At 45.5% G+C, this 20,423-nt stretch overlaps 1 protein-coding gene across 1 annotated transcript in view; it reads right to left on the reverse strand.

The window, feature by feature from the left end:
* Positions 1-12,074, reverse strand: part of Rai14 (retinoic acid induced 14) — a 127,462-nt gene extending 115,388 nt beyond the window's left edge. The window contains exon 1 of the mRNA XM_005356628.3: positions 11,989-12,074. The gene's annotated coding sequence lies outside the window, so the exon portion shown is untranslated. The remainder of the gene's footprint in view (positions 1-11,988) is intronic.
* Between the last annotated feature and the right edge of the window lie 8,349 nt (positions 12,075-20,423).

Raw genomic sequence — 20,423 nt, forward strand, 5'->3', positions numbered from 1 at the left:
ACTTGCACAGGAACACAGACCAGACCTGCATGGTCAGAACCCACTTGTCCATTATAGCCATTATACCACGTAGCTTCTGAATAAAAATGCTCAAAGCTGGGGTGAAAAATCCAAGATAAGTGGGGAATCATAGTCAGACATGAACTTAGCAAAATCACCGTCCATCCTTTGTCTTTCTGCCCTCTGTGCCCCAGGCATGGAACCAGGACTTCATGCATTCTAAGTAAAAGCTCTACCACTGAGTCACATCCCCAGTGGCTCTAGATGACAGCGACTCTACTGACAGTGTGCTGGGTGGGGGTGGCAGGATGTGCGAGTTACCACATCTGGATGAAGGAATCTCCCTTCACCATCGCTGCCCAGTGGCCACCAGCCACACACTGCTACTGAACGTCTAAGATACTGTAAGTGGAAACACACAGGTTTTATGGAAAAAGAAACATTTGCCTGCTGTTATTACTAATAAATGTTACACTGATTATGTATCAGAAAGGATGGCATTTGAATGTGTTATTCATTTTATAACATTCCTGCTGTGGTTACTGAAAATCTAAAATTGCCCATGTAGCCTGTATTTGTGACATGAGTCTCTGCGAGTGACAATTTACTTTTTTTCCCAAGGACTACATATAAAAGCATTTCACTTTATTATTTATTAGTGAGGCAGGATATAAAGAGCTAACAAAAATGTACATGCTGCCAGCTTTAGCATTACCTCAGTATCTTAATTTTATTAATTTACTAAGTATTCTAAGTTAGTGATAAAAGAACTTAAGTTGTAGTTTTAATGGCTTTCTCAGACACAGACAGAAGGAATAACTGACTAATAATTTTATTCTACTTAAGACTCACAGACATCCCATCTTTGCATGATCAACCATAACCTCCAATACTTTACTATTCAAAACCTACGTCTCTTTTTTTCTCTGTTAAGAGCTGGACAGGTTTTTTTTTTTTAAATTATTTGATATGTAATGTAACCTTGCATCCACTCCATCCGGAGCACGGCCATGTTTAATTTAAACAGAATTTTACTGCTACGTTTACATGGTGGTTGAAGCAAGGCAAGTTCTTTGAGGAACTTGTTAAGGCAACCGAAAGATCAGCCACCTTTACGCTATTCAAATATATACAACGTAATAGAAATAGACAAGTAAAAAGAAAACAGAGAAACAGATCTATAACCTATGCTGTGCCACATCGGCGTATGGGACAACCTTTCTTTATCGCTATAGATTATTAATGGCAAGAATAATTAATTTTGTCAACATAGTCACAGTTCTTGGGGAGGTTGGCAGAGAGCCATAACGTGCCCTAACAGCCAAAATAAGTGTTGTTTATCTAAATCAGGGCTTCGACTTTTTACACTACAACCCTTTTTCACAAGGAAAATTTTTGTGACCGTGGTGACAGAATAGGTATATAAAAAGGGTATACACTGACAAATTAGCAGAAAATTTTTTTAATTCTTATGTATTCATATAATTTTACCATTGTTAATAAAAAATTGCATACTAATGATATGGGTGTGCTTTTTCATTTTTATATAAAGAATTAAATCTTGGCTGAGCATTTGACACATTGCAGGACTCAAGAGCATCTTCGGTGGTTTGTAGAGTTGACTGATATTTCAATTTTATAGTTCTTAGGTGTTGAGAACATCACCTTGCATAAACACACAGCATAAAATGGCAGAAACATGTTTAGGGTCACTTGGTAAGTGTTGGAAACTGTCCTAATCCCAAGCCAAAAGTCATTTAGCAATTTTCTTTAAATGAAACGAAAACAGCAATTAACTCATTTTTAAGACCAAACATTCTAATCTGAGATAATGCAAAGAAATATCGATTTGATAGATGCGGAAGAATGATTTAGTTTTTGTAATTAAGCTGGCATGTTTCTGTGAGGGCAGAAAAGTGTGTGTGTGCAGTCTAACACTGCGATTCATAACATGTAATAGCCTTGAGTCTAGGCCAAGCTGTTTCCGGCACTGATCGATGGGGCTGGTTGGCGGGACAGCACGCCTGGTGCAAATCTGTGCAGTGTTCAGAACCAAGGCCACAGTGAACTCTTGCAGTGCATTGTGGGTGAGTGTTGCCCAAGCCACCTCAGTCACTTTGTGTTTGCTTTTAACGAATTTTTGGTCACCGTGCATTCAGAAGTTCTTCACTGTTGCTCCATTTTCCACAGACCTCACGTCCAGCTGCTGTGGGATTGGACGCCACAGTTTGGGGAGCTGGGATTTAAAGGACTGCTTTAAAATATTTTTCTCCCTCTTTAAATTATGTTACAAGTGAGGACCACGTTATTTAACACAACCACTTCTGAATTAAATGGCATTATCATGTTCAGCTACCAGATTAAAAAACTATAGTATAGAAACTTTTATCTGAACAAAGTGGCTACATTACCAACAACAACAATAACACAGTTCAATTTCTGCGCCCAACGTGACTCTGGGTTTCATATTAGACGGCACTAAAAATAAAGCTTGGCCAGATCCACCTTCTTAGTACAAACAAACAAACAGAAAAAAACCGAGTTGCCTTGAAAGTTGAAACAATCCCAGAATGACTGCTGGCAGGAGTGAGTTCCCCCTTAGGAGCCTGCATGGACCAATTTGTAAAAGGCCCTCCCTCTGGCCACTCCCTCCCTTTCTCTTGTAAGTGAACTATAAGTTTAGCCAATACTTTTATTAAGACTGCAAATAAAATCCTTCTCCACTTAGCTTTGCTGAGGATACCAACCAACTGTCAGAGAAAATATAGGGGAGAGAAGGGCGCATTTCATAACTCAGTTCAGCAGACAAGGACAGACTAGGGTGGAAGGGCCCAGCTCAGAAAATTGAAATGTCTGATACTTAAGGTACTTCGTTTGTTAGACCTTGGGAAATTCTACTGCCTCGTACAATTCTCTCCAACATATGTATAATTTCAATGCTGTAAAGATACTGTCATTCTCCAGGACAATGAAAAGCACTGATATTATTCTTTTAAGGGTAATTCTAGAAAAGCTGCCCAACAAGACAAGGGCATGGCAGGGGACATCTGGTGACACCTGCCCGGCGGCCACATACAGAAGTGCCCACAGCCTCCACCTCAGCCCGAAGCAGACAGTGACATTATCAGGGCCACAGCTTCTGTTTCTTTTGCCAGGGTAGATATTAACACTCACTTTGACAGTCAGGGGAATCAAACACCCTTTGTCTAGGGAGGATGCACTCAAAGTAATGGTGAGGGGATGAGGGCAGAGGAAGAAAGCAGGCTTCCCACCAAACAAGACAGGAACAGTCCCTACCATCGACAGACTGGCCGAGCACAAGCTTGAGCTCCCTGTCATTTGGAGGGAATCCTCCAACTGTGCCTATTGCTGGCTTTGAGAAACAAGAAAAGAACAAAAGAGAAGGTAGAACTTCACACAAACACTGAAGGCAGTTGCATGACATCTAAAAGATGAGGGTCCTTCGAGATCACTGACTACACATGCACACAACGTGGTGTTGTAGTATGAGCGGAGGGGCTGCGTCCCCAGCACCCGGCCGCCCACATGGCTAGCTCTAGCTTATGCCCTGAAATAATTACACGGAAACTGTATTCTTTTAAACACCGCTTGGCCCATTATATCTAGCCTTTTCTCGGCTAACTCTCGCACCTGGACTAGCCCATTTCTAATAATCTGTTTAGCCCACGAGCTGGCTTACCAGGAATGATCTTAACCTGCGTCTGTCTGGAGTGGGAGAATCATGGCAACTCCCTGACTCAGCTTCTTTCTCCCAGCATTCTGTTCTGTTTACTCCTCCCACCTATGTTTTAACCTATGAGGGCCAAGCAGTTTCTTTATTGCTTAACCAATGAAATCAACAGATTGATATATGACACTCCCACATCAAGGTGGTGTTGAGATGAGTTTTAAAAAGAGAGAGAAACTCTAAGAAAATCCTGCACTGTAGAAAAGTTGATAATGGACATTAGTTACTTACTGTTCTTATCCTAGATTGAATAGATTTTTTTTTTTCAATTTAACAACAAAAAGTTCATGAGGAGTAAAAAGGTGAATTTCAGGAGAAAATCCTACTAGCCCCCAAAGGAAAATCTAAGGATTTGGTTACATCTATAAACAAAGATCCAAAAGGGTTCTGAGAGCATACAAAACAACTTCCTCCCAGTATGCCTGTGGGAGCCTGCAGATTGTCCACTGAAAGGAGAGACTGGTCAGCACCATGTCCAGTGCTACAACCTTTTGACAGGGATCATGAGGGTCGCCGAGCCCTTCCCAGGACCCTGGCTCATGTGCAGAGGAGTTCACTCTTAGTTCCCCTGTGACTGCCTAGCTGCTGGTTGCAAGGGGCCCCCGTGACGTGGCTGCCTCTCCCAGCAGCACATCAGCATGCCCTCACTTTTGAGAGGTCTTCAATCATCAGTAGGTCAACAATGGGAGGAGATGTTCATATTCTCCGTGATTCAGATTCGCCTGAACATTCCTGTCAAATTAAGACTCCCAACAGAACCTGCCAAACCCCTGAGAATGTGTGAGAGATTTATGTGTCCCCCGCTCAGCCTGCGGGCTGCTAAGGGCTTGGGTTCCGCACCGTTTATGTCCTTCAAGTTCAATAATTTGCGTCACCCGAGACTCCTCATTTTCATGTATTCTTTAAATTGACTTGCCCAGGTTTGCCTGCGTTTGTCACAATAATAATTAGTGGTATATAGGATCCCAAGTCATAATTTGTGTCTAGGGTGGACACACACACGCACACGCACACGCACACACACACACTGTTTTAGGAGGCCAGTGTTGTGTGAGGTCAGAACTAAGGTCATGTCTCGTTCTGCCACATACCGCCCAAATACTTCTTTTTATTTCCCTGGGTCTCAGTATCCTCGACAAAATCAGTTCTCACCACTACCTCGGTCCAACCACCAACAATCCACCACAGACTGGGTCAGACTGTGGACACGCTGAACCCTGAAATTCTGAGTCCAGGAGGGCAGGGCTTATCATTCCAGGACCTTGAAACATTGACTCTGCCGTCAATCTTTGCCCCTTACGAGAAAGCCGACCACACCCTAAGATCAGACTAAGACCAGCCTTGACCTTATTCACTGTGAGGCCAGCAGCAAGGTGCCTGCCACGGAGAAAGTGCTCAGGTGAACTCACCTGAGTGGCTACATATATTACAAGTAGGCTAGTCTCTGTGTTGGTGCAAGATTTGAACATGCTGGTTTGATGTCATCGTGGGCATACTTCTCCTACGGAGTGCGGGTCACAACGGCAGTGCTCTCCTCCTGTTTCACGGGAGCTTTCACGGGAGGGAGGTTTTCCTCTGCAAGAGCAGGCCTCTGAGAGCCAGCCTACCAGTGAGGAAATGTGACCCTGTATTCCACGGGGGTTGCTGAGACAGTCCCTGCTGGTGAGCAAGCCAGGACTAACTGGACCAGAGAAAGGGGGAGGAGGGGGGCAAGTTGGGATGTTCCTGCAATGGGCTAAGTGTTGTGAGATAAGCTTCAGGTTGTCCCCAATGTCACCTCAGAGAGAAACAGGGACAGGCTGCCATTTAATGAACAAAAGACAGCACAGGCTCCATTCCAGTCCAAGGAATGTTACCCTTGGATAAGGACTTAAAGCTCAGTTTTTTGAATCCTTCAGACCTTAAGAAAACAGCCATAGCACAGAACAACTCTTCTGCTTCTCTGTAATAATTTTATAAAACTTTGGGGGGCTGGGGGAGGGAAAAGGAGATGCATGCCATGCTATGCATGGGTCAGAGGATGACTTACACCAGATGGTCAGGCCTGGCAGCAAGCATCCACCAAGCCATCTTACCAGCCCCCAGAGCCACATTTTCTTTGTTCTAAACAGCATCATCATACTGGACCCAATAGAACTAGTTCCAAAAACTGGCCAACAGTGTGTGAACTGGCTAGTGTAGCAACCAGTGACTAGTTTTCCGAGTGTGGTTGTAAAGCCCACAATTAGTTCTTCCTGGCATACATGGCAGGTTAGCAACCCTTCCTGAGGGGTGGAGGCGCATGACAGAAGAGAGACTCCCTTGAGAAGGGGCATAAATGCAACAAGGATTTCCAGGTACATTCCATGGATTTGGAATTCTCAAAAAATCTGAGTATTCCAAAGAGGCTCAGAAATTGCTTTAGAGCACCAAGGTCCACAAACCTCTTAAATCTGATTTAAAAAATATTTCTGAGCAGACAGCATCACTGAAAAGAAGCCAATTTCCTCCATGGAAAACTGGTCCAAATGTTGCATTTGATGTGCAGACATGCCGGCCCACAGTGCCAGGGTTCTCCAGGATTGCTGCAGCAAGGCCTTCCTTGGTCTGAGGGATGGATTCTTTTGGAGGAAAAGAGCTCCTTGCTGCCCAAATGTAAAGAGAGCTTTTCTTGGTGCTTTTCACCCTTCCAGCAAGCTCTGCCAGAGCTTCCTTTCCTGGCTAAGATGCCAGCCCTTCAGCCAGATCCAGCAACTGGAAAGATGCAGTGGAAGTTTAAGGGGGGAGGGATAAAAGCTTAAAAATAAAACAGAAATTCCTGATTAAACAAGCTGAATTCATCTAGAAATCATAAAGAAAAAGTAGGGTTGGGTCTGGTTGCCTAATCTCAGCACTCTGATGGCCGAGGGAGGAGAATTGTAAATTCGAGGCTGGGGGAGGGTTTATTTTGCTCTTATTTATAACAATAGCAACACTGGTACTTCAGTGTTCTTTAATTGGGTTTTTGACAGGAAAGAAAACTTATGTAGTACATATGTCACTTTATTACAAACTTGGGTATTCACAAATAGGAATTCAAGAAAAGAGTAATTGGGCTAGAAAGATGGCCCAGTGGTTAAGTGAACTTGCTGCTCTTCCAGAAGACCTGAGTTGGGTTCCCAGCACTCACTGGGTGGGATGGTTGTCCAAACTGCCTGTAACTCCAATTCAAGGGGGATGCAACACCCCCTTCTGGCCTCTAGAGGCACTGCATGCAAGTAGTGTACAGACATACATGCAGGCAAAACACCCACACACATGAAATAAATATTTAGATTGCCTGCTTAATAACAGGGTGAACTAATCATGATAAACATGCCCAGAGTGAACAAAGGACATGGAATTATATGACAAAACAAGGTAATAATATTCAATGAAATCCATTTACTACCAAAAGGAATAGAGCAGATCACAGGTAAAGGCTGACAAGATGACCTGAGTAGCGGAGCAAACTTCTCCAAGGAATGGGGGGAGGAAGGATTTCCTGCACATCTTCTCCACTCCAGCATGCATTTTGCTGGAGCCTACATTGTTTTGTGACTATCACTTAAATGCATCTCTAACATAGATGGCTTCATATCTCATGGCTTACTGTTAGGGGCTTAATGGCATGCCCATATGTGTTGTTCAATAAATACTAATCATGGACCTTGTGGTAGCTGTCTATGGGACTCCCTGAGCATACAGCTGAAGAGGCACACTTACTTCAGCGAAGGCTTTGTTTGTAAATGCACTATGAAGTCAGAAGAGCCACCGTTTAGAACGTTGGCTAAATTCAATGATCATCCATAAGCAAGTCAGTTTTTTGCTTCCCTACTACAGAAGGCTGGAGCTAGAAATCGGAAGATGTAGCAAGCAATCCTTCTCAAACTCTTGCTGAATTGCTTGCAACTCTAAGCCAGAAGATGGAATCTCTTCATTTAGCGCCTCACTAATGACCCACTGTTGTGGTTAACCAAGCCCATCTCGAATCACACCATACTGATCGGTTCACGTCACTTTACTTAGAGGACAAAATGGTTATAATCCAACATTCTAGTCGTATTTTAAGGATGCCTGTCAGTACCACTTACCTATATATGTAAAAAATTAGATTCCTTTCCCTATCCCACTTTCAAAATGCACAAAGGCCTTTGACACATCTAGCTTTGTTCTGTCGACTCCCATACTCATCACCCACAGAAGAGAGAGTTCAGTTGGCTCCCGGCAATGTTGTCTGTACCATGCGTTAAGGGCCTTCTCAAGTGACTGTTCGAATCAAGAGTATTTTTAGGTCCCTGCTGCACACTGGCTTCTCTTTGACCTTCAGAGGAAGGTCATTTTCCCATCACCATAAAAAGGACCCCATCCCACAATCTTCCTAGATGAAGGTGTTTGAGAGTTTATGAACACCCCCTCTGTAGAAAGTCAGGGAGATACTTTCTTTTCTCAGAAGTTCCTTATGTCTGGTGTCACTGGGGACTGTGAGGATGTGTTCTGAGAGATGCTGTGTAAGGGAAAGGTCAGCCTCTTTAACATCAGTAACACTGGGAAGACAAGGTTGTCAAGAAAAAGCAAGATGAGCGTGTGGCCAATCATCACGCTCCTTGTTTTCCCTTGACTTTAGATTCAGGTAAAAACACTGGGTGACAAATACCCGAAGACTTGGGTACTCTGTGGGCTAAGTTACAGGGTGGATTCTTTGTAAGACTGTTTTTTCTGTTGTTTTGTTTTTGTTTGTTTGTTTTATGCCATTAGAACCTGTACGTGACACTGACTGGGGTACGACAGAGAACATCTAACATCCCCGGGATGCCTAACACGTGCAGAAGAAAGCAGAGGTGGAAAATACCAAGTAGTAAAGTTAAACAACAAGCATAATATTGATAGGTGGGCTTGGTGGCCTGTGTCTGTAATTCTGTACCTTGAGCAGAGGTAGGAGTGAGCTAGGGACCAATCTATCCCACATAACAAGTTCCAGGCCAGCCAGGACGGCAGTTACATCCTGATTCAATAAAAAGCATCTTATATTCATTTAAATTTATCCAGTATGAGTAACTACTATGTGTCAACACTGTTCATGATACTCATGGGACAGCAAATTTAAAAGATGCAAAACTCTGGCCCTCATAGGTCTGTACCCTACTACAGGAAGACAGCACTAACAGAAATTTACATATATGGCAAGGTAGAAATTGACAGGGACCACACAGGGAAACAAAGTAGGGGAAAGGTTGCAGGATATACTAGGTGGGAGTGTCTGCGAAAGGACCTCAGGGGAAAAGGCCACAGCCCATGTAAGGGAGGTGAGCTCCAGGGAGGAGGAACATCAAAGACAAGAATTCAGGGGCCAGAATGTGCCTCAAAATCTGAAGGAATAAGAAGGAGGCCAATGTGTTGGCTGCCTGGCTCTCCTTTGTGGAGCTGGGACAAGTCATGTCATTAATACAGCTACTCATACTGTGGAGATCCGCCTCTGCTCATGAGTACTTAGACCCACAGGCCTAAAAAGGAAGAAACGAGGAAGGGAACCTGAGTGAGCAATCGCAGATCAGAGGACCAATGAGCCCTTAGCACAACTAGACCAGACTCAGCAATGTGATAAAGAACTATCCTTATCAGTAATAGAAAGAAGAAAAGGAAATTCAAACTAAAGAATCCAGTCAACTAATCTGACCAAAACATTCAGAGTTTAACAGTAACCCGTGTTCACTTTGTCGTCTAACAGATGGCGGAGACAGAACCTAAATGCTCCCTAAGGAAGGAATGACATCATGAAAGCAGCCTTCCAAGAGCTCACTAGCCCAGCAACTAGCTGAACAGATAATCTGCGGGTAAGGAAGCTTATCTCAGGATGTGAACTGCTACAACATGCTACAGAAAAAAAAATTATATAAATAGATAGACAAACAAATAAATAAAATGTGGTGGGCTCTCCCTCAGCTAAAAGGGTGTCCTGGGAACCAGCTTTCAATTGACAGGGGGATGAATATACTGTATTATTCACATGTTAGAATGCCTGTAATAGCCGATGTAAATAAAGGCCTACATGGATCTCAAAGCAAAAAAAAAAAAATCGTAAGGACGCACACTGTAGGTATAGAGAGTTATGCCATTAATGTAAAACTGTACACACAAATGCTCATGATTTTTAATTACACACAGAAAGATAGCGCATGCTTGGACCTATATATGTACCCAGTCATTCCTGCTCACCTGAGGCCAGAAGTAGAGAGGAAAGGACAGAAAACTATTTGCTATCATTTGTTATCATATCTACAAAGTGGAAAGATTGATGCCTTATTGTGCACAATTTCTGCTTATCTTTGAAATATTTCATATTTATTTACATTTTGGAAGACAAGCAAGCTAAGACAGGAAGTGAGGAGAGACAGCATTTCACCCTGTTAGATCCGAGGCCCACTAGCCTTAACAGCAGATCTCAGTTTCTGACCTATAGAGTTAGGTGGCAGCGGAAGTAGGGGTTAACATGGCGGTAGAGCCCTTCTCAGCACACTGCAGGCCCCGAGTCTGATAGCCAGTAACATTAAAAAGAAACAAAGGGGCTGGCTCTCCCAACAGATAGAAGCGCTTTCTGCCAAGCCTTAAGACCTGAGTTCTGTTCCCCAAACCCGCATAGGAGAGAACTGACTTAAAAGTTGTCCTTAGACTCCGCAAGCATACGGTGGTGCCCATGCGAAACCTATCTCACCGGTGAATGAAGCTAAAACTGACCGCCCAACACCAGAGGTCTCTCCCAGGTCCACAGTATACAAGAATTGGATTTCTTCTGACAAAACTGGCTGCCATATAAGCATAAAGGAGAAAAGGCCCTGCTAGTAAGTTATTACTGACAAAGGATAAAATTAAATCTATCAGTTTAAAAAAAGCTTGCTGTCACAAGTGTAAACAAGGACCCAGCACTTGTGGGACAAAGTAATCAAAGTCCAACCTCCCTGGGATTCACTGTTGTTTTTTTTTTTTTTTCAACTATGTTCAAACCCATAAGAGATGCAAGCTCGCACTAGAAAAGCTAACTAAAGTCCCACTAACAGGCAAAACTAGTTCCTCCCCAGGCCGGCCTTTATCGCCTTGAATTTGCATACCCCAGACAATGAGCAATGAACTGTCCCTGGCAGCTCCGCGCTATTCTGCGCTATTCTTCCTATGGGGACCCCAGTCAAATCACCTGTGATCCCAGAGAAGAGAAGAGGCAGGTACCAAGTGAGTGGTACCTCGCATCTGCACACTTGGTCACTGGGAGTAAAAGTTGCGCTGAGCGGGGCTCTCTGGAAAAAGAAAGCCTGGCTTTATAATGTAAAGCTCAGGCCTCTGAGAGGTCACCCCTGCCTCTTCAAGTCACATCTGGTTTAATACCCCATCTGTTGCCTTTCCAGACTCAAACCACCCACCCCACCCGGTCATCCCAAAAATGAGATGCGAAATCCAAAAAGAAAAACCGCAGCAAACTACAGAGCCTAAATTGAAGACACAAACTGGCAGTGATGAGAGAGTTGAAAGGAGGATACCCGCCCTCCCAAACGGGTCGCAATGGATGCCGACCTAAGCCCAGCTGCCTGGACTGTGCCCCAACTCCAGCATCCTCCTCCCCACCTTCCTAGGAGCTGTGGTGGGGGAAAATGACAAGAAGGGCGGGGAGCAGGGGGCCGGGACAGGCCCGAGGTGGTCTCGTCTACGTCCTCCAGCCGGCTCACCGGCTCCCTTGAGTCCGGAAAGGAACAATAGCGGACTGTGGGTCCCCAGAGCCGCCCTCCCGGCGTCTCCCGCTCGCACCTCCTTCTCTGCCTTTTCCAAGTTCAGAGAAGAGGCGGGTCGAGCCTGAGAGCAAGGAGTCCGCAGCGGGACGCTTGGCAGGGCATGCAGGTGGGACGGGCTGCCCAGGGGTGCAGCCACATCGTCCTCCCAGGTACGGTCATTCATTCCCACCGGCGCTCCCTCCGCAGACAGCCCGCGCACCAGACCGCCGGAGGAGGCGAGCCCCCTTTCCTAACTTGGTCGGTCCTCTCTCTGTTTCTGCCAGATCCCCACCATCTCTCCAGTTCCTTCTCCCACCCTCCCCCACCCCCCACCAAACTGTCTTCCGCGGACAGTGGGCGGCCAAGGCTGTGTGTCCAGTCCGTAACTCCTGCCCCGCGCTCTCGCCCTCCGCAGCCCCAGACACAAAAGCGGGAACCAAGCCCACACCCCACATCCCAGTCTCCCTGCTCGGCGCCGCCACTCACCCCATCCAAGCGGCTGCCTCAGCTCCCGGCTCCGCTGGCCGTCCCGCCCGCCGCTTCTCCAGGAAAGCGCGGCCGCCGGGCTCGCTTCCTGCTCTGCTTCCTGCGCTGGGTCCCTCCTCCTCCTCCTCCTCCTCCTCCTTCTCCTCCTCCCGACGCGGGGGTCAGTGGGCGCTCAGCTCCCGGGCTCCGCCGGCAGGGCGGGGGTAGCGGCAGCACCACCACGTGGCCACCGAGTGCCGGCCCCCGCCGACCTGAATCCCGTGGGCTAGAGGAAGGAGGTGCTAGCCACTCCCACCCCCGAGCGGCCCCAAATTCCCGGAGTCAGGTGACCTGGCCCGGGCGCTGCTCCCCAGACCTGCGGGAGGTGCTCTAGGACCGCCCACGCCCGGTCCCGGGGCGAGTCCAGGACGTCCACGTTCAGTTTTGATTTCTGCGGATCGTAGGATCCTTCTGCGTGGATCTGTCTCACACCTTAACTTGAAGTTAGTGGGAACCACGGTATGCGTGTCCCGCCGCTGGGGAAGGGATGAGGCCCCGGAAAGTACTCGTTTCTGGTCAATTCTCAAAGTTACCTGTGGTCTTGGGAAAAGCAAGGTCGGGGCAGAAGTCACTGACCCAAGCCCCTCTGAACCAGAGTCGAATCTGTTCCATTTCCAAAGTTATCCAACAGAAAGTAAACTGGAAAACTCACGTTTTCTGGGCTGAACCAGTAGATTGGTAACTCCTCAGGTGGTAAGACAAAACTTTTGTGCCTTGCTCAGGAGTTGGGGGACACATCTCCAGCCTGGACTGACAGGCTAGATAGGGACAGGAGCGCCCTCAGCGGGGTGTCTGAGTTCGAAGTCCTTAGATTTCTGGAAGCGTCCCTCCCCCAGCCCACCAAGACCGGATCTCAGAACCTAAATGACTCCTCCGTTAATTTGAGGATTTCAAACCTCTCCACTTACACCCTGAATTTAAGCAACCTTTCCCACGCATTTTAGTCCAGCCAGCCAGCTAGATCGTAGAAAGTTTGACTCACCGAAGCTCCATGGTCTCCCGTGTCTTTGGCACAGAGAGAAGGCTTTGTAACTAAGTGGGGGTAGTTGTTCTTGCTAGGATCTGCTGTAAGTCCCCTGAAGTTGGGAGGAAAAACCGCCAACTCCAAGAGAAGTGAGATTCACTCTAACAGTGAACAGTATCTAGGCGGCGCGATAACATCAGATCCCCGTGTGTTTTCCCCCACCCTTGCACAGCTTCTTGCCCCAAGAACACCCTGCCTCAACCTTCACAAGCCAACTTGCAACTAGAAAACAAAAGCTTCATCCTTAGCTCAATAGTCTCTGCTTCCTCACGCAGTGCATCAAAAAGATTTGCGGGGAGTTGTGGGGGGGGGGGTGGAGATGCTGCCCACTCAACAGGTGGAGAACTCAGACCATAGTAAAAGAAACACAACTGGTGAGCACTTTGTTTAATCCTGACAATTTCTAGAACCCAGGTTTTTATCTTGTTTCATTTAATCAGTTACCCCAGAATGTTTGAGTGCCATAGAAGACACACATACCTACACAGTATTGAGCATAGCCACCCGTGGATTTTTTTTTCACCTCTGCATTTTGTTGCATTAAAAGCAGTCGGAACAATGGCAGCAAAGTATAAAGAGCTGCTTTGGAAATGGCAGTGTGTACATATTGTTTAGGGACCAGTGACGAGTCGTAGTTATACTATTAAACAAGTGTCTAGCCAGCCTTTCCTTCGCCCAAGTCCTGGCCTCTGCAACCATTCCCAGTCACCTGTAAGGAGGAGTCTCTGTCAAGCTGCCAGGCTCCCCTAGGTGTCACAGGTGCTGCTCTCTTTCCTTTACAGCCCAGTCCTCAGCAGCAGGTCCAGTGCATTTGAGGCACCATGTGGCAGGAAGATTGTGCCAAACCCGTTTCTAGATTCACTCTCCAATGTCAAAATTGGCAGCCAATATACTCTAGCTAGAGTCTCCACTTGTCTCAGACAACAGGTAAAATTCTCCCTCCTGCATGGAAATTAACGTTTAAGTTCGGGGTTAAGTAACAGCTCATCGATCTGTTTTTGTTTGGCCCAGAAGTTTTAGAAATGCTGAGCTCAGAATATTTGGATATGTCTGGTACTGTCAATGGGCAGCAAGAATGAAGTGAGCATCTGCTATCTAACGTCTGTTAAAATCTGATGGGATAAGCAGGTTGCTTTCCTTTATCCCCAGCCAGGTAACAGTGGCACAATGTATATTGCAAGGAACACTAAGAGTAAGGAGACCAGGTGATCATCTGTTTCTTTGTTTTGATTTATCCAGACAGGGTATCTCTGTGTAGTCTTGGTTGTCCTAGAACTCATTCTGTTGACCAGGGCCACCTTGAACTCAAAGGGATCCACCTGCGTCTGCCTCCCAAGGGCTGGAATTAAAGGTGTGTGCCCCCCATGGCTTCGGATCCATTTATTTTGCTTACTTTTGAACTTGAAGTGTTCTAACCTCTTCTGATCTTAATATCCTAATCAACAAAAGAACATACATCAAATTACATGGCCTCTCAGAATCTTTTCAGTTCCAGTTCCTAAACCTACTCTTAATTTTCAGGCCTTTTATAAGAAAACCACCTTCTTGTTTTTAGGGTGAAGAATTCTCTAATCATTCTCCTGTCACGCCAACACATTGCAAACTCCAGCGAGTAGTCATCTAGCATCTAGTAGAACTTCATGAATGAAATGCCATGACTGGTAAGGCACGGTTTTTGTGTTTGAAGCTAAGTAATAGCACATCTCTTCTTCCTTGCTCCATCTCTCACATCAGTGATGGTTCTCCTCAGATTAGGAAAAAATTACCCATCCCTGCTTAAGAAAATAGATATCATTTCATTACCAAAGTACCATCTACTTTCCTTAGTGTGCGGTGAGTGCTGTGGTTTGGGTCTGAGATGTTCGTGTGTGTGTGTGTGTGTGTGTGTGTGTGTGTGTGTGTGTATTCAAGGCTTGTCCCCCAAGACTGTGTTATTGGTTATGTGCTCAAGGCTTGTCCCCCAGGACTGTGTTATTGGGAGATGCTGAAACTTTTAGTAGGTTTCTGAGAGGCGTTCATTTCAGCCCCAATGGATGTGCCCTTGCAGGTATTTGTCTACCCAAGTGTCTCCGTCTTTATCTTTGCTTCCTGGCCACGAAGCAAGCAGGGTGGCTGTGCCATGAGCACTGGCCATCATGCCATGCTTTGCCACAAGCCCATGAGCACCATGCATTGTGGCCTGCAGTCTCTGAACCTGTGAACTGAAAAGAGACTTTCAGCCAAGAGCCATTGCACGTGCCAGTAATCTCAGCTCTTGGCAGGAGAATCGGGAGTACAAAGTCATCTTTATCTCCGTGATGAATTCAAGGCCAGATCGGGCTACGTGAGACCTCATCTCAAATGTCCAAATTAATTAATTAAAGCTTATCTTTTAATAGTTTGGTTATCTCTCGTATTCTGTTACTGTGAGGGGACACAGCCTCACAGTCAACATCTAACCCCCACTCTGTCTAGTAAAAAGCAGCCAGACTGAGAGAGATGTGGGGCTCTGGAGGCAGTCCAGAGAAGAAGGGGGAAACATAATACAGTCAGAAGGCCGGGAGGAAATAATCTACACATACACACACATGCTCAAAAATTCACAGAAAAAACATTCTTTCCACATTTCCCAGTAAGGAGCCACTAACACAGGAACACATTCATAAAGTAACTTTAGATTGTGAAATTTAGCAAGTCTGTCGTGGTAAAGCGGCTTCAAACATTAATTGGTTTGTGGTTTTTGAGCTAACCAGAAAGCTGGCAGACACCTTTCTAAAGGTAGGTCATTCTACTTTGTGTCTAGCAAGGTTGCAGCCCTACTCAGGAGAGGAGGCTACAGGAAGCCCTGCCTCAGTTACCTGCTCACAGACGGGCTGAGCATCTTGGCCTTGGCACTACACACCTGAGAAGTCCTTAAGTCTCTGGTGATCAAACAGGGGTGCTGATCCCCAGTGCTATCCTGTAGAGTCTAGAGATGGCAGATGCTACATACAGGTCTGCTGGGTACCTGATCTACTACAGAATATAAAATGCAAAATCTACCCAATTACACGTGCTAGTAAAAAGGAAAAAAAATGAAAGTCTCCATAGTCTTTTTATATTGATTATGAATAGAAATGTTAGTATTTTCTATGTCAACATTATTTTACCTATTTCTTTCTTGATCAAAAAATAAAAATGTAGTGACTAGTATTTAGTTTAAGTGGTGGACTGCTTGCCTCGTTCAGCCACAAGGTTCTGGGTTCAGTCTCCAGCACCATACACCGAAACAGATGGTTGATAGAAAACTAAGAGGTTATTATTCAACTTGCATTATATTTCTCTTTGGTGGCGTTGCTTTAAGGGCTGACGTTATGAGCGAACACACTTCAGCAGGTGCTACTGGACCTTTTCTAGGTGGTCAGCTACAGCGAGCTAGCAAGGCCTTTTCCAAGTGATTAGCCACAGCTTAAGTGTGGTGAAGTGTCTGATCTTCCGCACTTTTCGATATTCAGGGGGAGTTGCAAATTCTGGGCAGGTTTGAATAAAGGACAAAAAAGCAAAAACTGGCTACATCTTAAGCTCATGCAAGTGTTAGGTCAACTAATCCTTATGTCAGTTTGATGGACCAGAAGGACCTGGGACGCAGAAAGAGTAAGCAATTTGCCCAAAGTCACCAGGTTCTGATCAGGTAGTAGGGGTTATGATTTAGCTTAGGACGATCTGGCTGTAGAGCCTTTGTTAACTGTACTGCAGTCCTAGCTACACAAGACCTAACATGGATTTCCTAAGTGTTGTCTCTCCTAGTATCCAGCCCAACTCAGGCATTATGTTATCCTATAATTTATAAATGGGGAGAATGGGTTTCACATAGATGCAGAAATTTGTGCAAATCACAGAACTAGAAAGAATAGAGGTTAAGAATTTAAGCCTGGTTATCCAAGTCTAGAATGGTCCTTTTAGCCATTATTCTACTGGCCATCAGGCCATCTCGACTAACACATGACAATCAATTTCTTCCCCTTTTTTTCAGCTCTGCGGAGGACTGATTTTGGGAGGATAAAGCCCCACCCAGCATCACCCTAGGTACAAGCAAACAAAGGCATGTAAAATTTGACCTTGATAGTCTTTCTCAGAACATTTAAAGCTAAATTTTATGGGTACTCCATTGCCAAGTTGGTTCTTTTACTGTGGTCATCAGAAAAGCCAAAAAATATCCCCCCATTCAGGCTACAAAAGATGTTCTGAAGGGTTCACAGACATCCAGAAACAGGTCTCACTGAGCTCCAGAGTCAGAAGAGGTACCTTGGCATGTGAGTTCATATGTGCATCATGCATAGCTTTTCTGGCTTCCTCTGTTGAAGGTCACAGTCTCAGGAGCCCTTTAAAGTCACCTTTGGGAGAAATGAAAACAGAACAAACTGACTACTGAATGTCTACTGAGTTAAGTTTCCAGGGGAGATGTGAACAAACACTTACCCATCCCAAGTAAGACACCAGAGCCAACCAAAGTAACAATACCATCCAAGTCCAGCTTGATGTATTGATGGGTTTATAGGACCTAGGTGACCCCAAAGCATCGGCATCATCCCAAAGTCACATCTCAGCATAAGTGACAACCTCCTGAGAGTTGCATAGGTGGAATCCCCTTCAGTTAACCTTCTGTCTATACTCTAGCACCTTCTGAGACCCAACTGAATGCGGAGGGCACAAGAGGAAGGGAATAGCCAGGCAGTGGTTTTAATCCCTTTAATTAAAGGTTTTAAACACCTTTAATCCCAGCACTTGGGAAACAGAGGCAGGAAGATCTCTGAGTCTGAGGCCAGCCTGGTCTAGAAATAGAGTTCCAGGTCCGCCAGGGCTACATAGAGAAACCCTGTCTTGAAAAAACTAAAATAGAGCCAAAAAGAAAAGGAGAGAGTAACTGGGTCCTGAGGAGAGGCACTAATGACTTCCCACTCCCTCATTCTGAACACCAACAGGTTTAATGTAGTAGAGGTTCTCATGTCGCTCTAATTAGGAGACGACTCAGTGGGTAAGAGCACTTGCAATGCAGCAGGAAGACCTAAGTGTGAGTGAATCCCCAGGACCCACAGAAGAGCCGGGCATTTCAGTGCAATGAGAGCCAACCAAGGCGATGAGGTCGAGAGTGACAAATAGACAAAGACACCCAATAGCTTGCCCTGATCTCTACCTCTATGTCCAAACACTCACATATGTGCACCACACCACACACACACACACACACACACACACGCACATGTTGATACCATCAGTTATGCATGAGGGATGGTCTCCCACAACAGTGTTTCATGCCCGTCTTAGATCATCACCCCACAGGGCCCTCTGCAGGGTTGGCTATCCTCACTGGATTGAACTGAGCTATCTCTCAGCCTGCAAATAGAGCAAGCCCTGTAACACAGGTAGAGTGCAGCTCCTGTATCGAGCCTTGCAAAAGTTCCAAGTTCTTGCTCCAGAGGGGGTGATTCCTAGCCCAGCTGCTATTTCTGCTGTACTCTTGTTTTCTGTTATGATGCTTTCCCTGAGCTTTGAGAACCTCATGCTTTCTATTTGAGATATATCAAGTTCTGCTTGGAAGCTGTTTTAGTTCAGACTCCTTCTTTGTCCAGGGAGTTCATCTGAATACTATTTTTACTGATAAGTTTTTGTTTTATCTGCTGATGTTGTGTTTTTCAAACACCCTGTAGCCATTTGGCTTCTGATCCCGCACTTTTTCCTGTCTCTGTACTCTCTAAAATTCTCAGTAATCTCATGCAGCAGACGCTCCGTGTTTTTAAAACTCACCTTCCTGCTGTGGGTGAACACACATGGCAGACTGTTACTGCTTAGGGCACTTGACTGCCCTGCTGGGAAAATATTCAACACAATTCCACACTGTCTGTTTGTTTTGCCTTTGTGCAAATTCCTCAACTCTCCACCCATACACCTGGAGGAGGGTTGTCACAGTCAGGCTGGGAATTCTCTAAGTTAAAGCTCATCCTGGCCTCTCGTGCAAGACCCCTGTAATTTCTCATTCTAGACTTCTGGTTTCTGTTGCAGAATATGAAGATGGCTGGCAACATGTTCTGGGTGTCTTTGTCATTCCAGAAGAGGAAAGAGGGGTGGAAGACAGACCAGAGAGGTCTGTCGCCAATGTTCCTGCAACAGAGCTAAAAAGAGCTGGCAAAAGGAAGGCCAGTGGAAACCAGCAAAGCAGGAAGGGGGAAGCAAGACTCCCCCAGATTCCTAGAACCCCAAGAACACAAAAGGCAGGAAGATGAATTGTCAACAATAGTAAAACAGTAAGTGGGGACAGGGAAGGTTCTGGGGCAAAGATATCTGGGTAGTTATTGGTCACCAGGGGGGAGTAGGTCCCTTGAATTGTGTAACAAGGAAGAGAATTTGGGAGGCCCTCTGAAAAGAATGGCAAAACAAAGGAAGCTGGCACCGAGTAAGGCCAGGAACCTCTCACCCAGAGACCCAGGGCTCAGGGACAGGGAGGGAGGTGGAGCTCTGAGGGGGTTTCATATTTGCTTTGTGGCCTTCTGGGAAGTATTTTAAACATTTTTATTTAAACTGTGTGTCTTAAGAGGGCTCTCCACTTACTTCCAAGTTGATGTGCTCATAATGAGCAAATATAAATTATGGGAACATTCCTCCCCTTCCTGGTTCTCCCTCCCGGGCCCAGAATCTGTCCCACCCGGAGTCTGGGTATTCTCTCCTGAATGCTTGCTCCTGATAGAAACTGACTAAAAACTAGAAGGGTGCTTGGGAGAAGCTATTGAGTGTGTGAGGTGAGTTCTGTGGAAGGCCAGGAAAAGCAGGGAGGCCATATGCAGACACCCGGTCCTAAAAGTCCTTTGAAGGTGACCAAAGGAGGATGCTCTCCCAATTCACAGCTGCTGTCAGAATCATGGTGGGCACTGAGCTTCGCCGTCTTTTTGCTTTGAAACATGAAATAAAATTGGAAAATGAATATTTCTTAAGCACACAAAGCTGATATGCTCAGGCAGTAAATTTAAGACTTACTAAGTGACGTCTATGCTTAAAATCTATGTTAAATCGCTTCATCTTTCTTGGCTTCCCATTGTTCATTTTGGACAGGAAACAGTTAACTCAAAGGAAGCAAGTGTTCTCTGCCTGGTACAGAATGAAAGTGAAATGATACCGTTATCAGTAATATAGAGAAGCATCAAAGAGTCATAAAAGTTAGGGGAGAGGAGAGAGCGCATATAGAGCATATAGAGAATCTGCTGTCACTAGGCTGCAGCTTTTAGGATACTATTCACTAGATCTTATAAAGAAAGTTTATCCACTACATGTAAGCTACAATATTAAATTCACAAGGAAATATGAGATAATTTTTGGTCCTTAAGGAATTCCATCCCACATGGAGCAATAGCACAAAGATAAT

Source organism: Microtus ochrogaster, chromosome 19 (genome assembly GCF_000317375.1).
Source record: "Microtus ochrogaster isolate Prairie Vole_2 chromosome 19, MicOch1.0, whole genome shotgun sequence".
Classification (NCBI taxonomy): Eukaryota; Metazoa; Chordata; class Mammalia; order Rodentia; family Cricetidae; genus Microtus; species Microtus ochrogaster.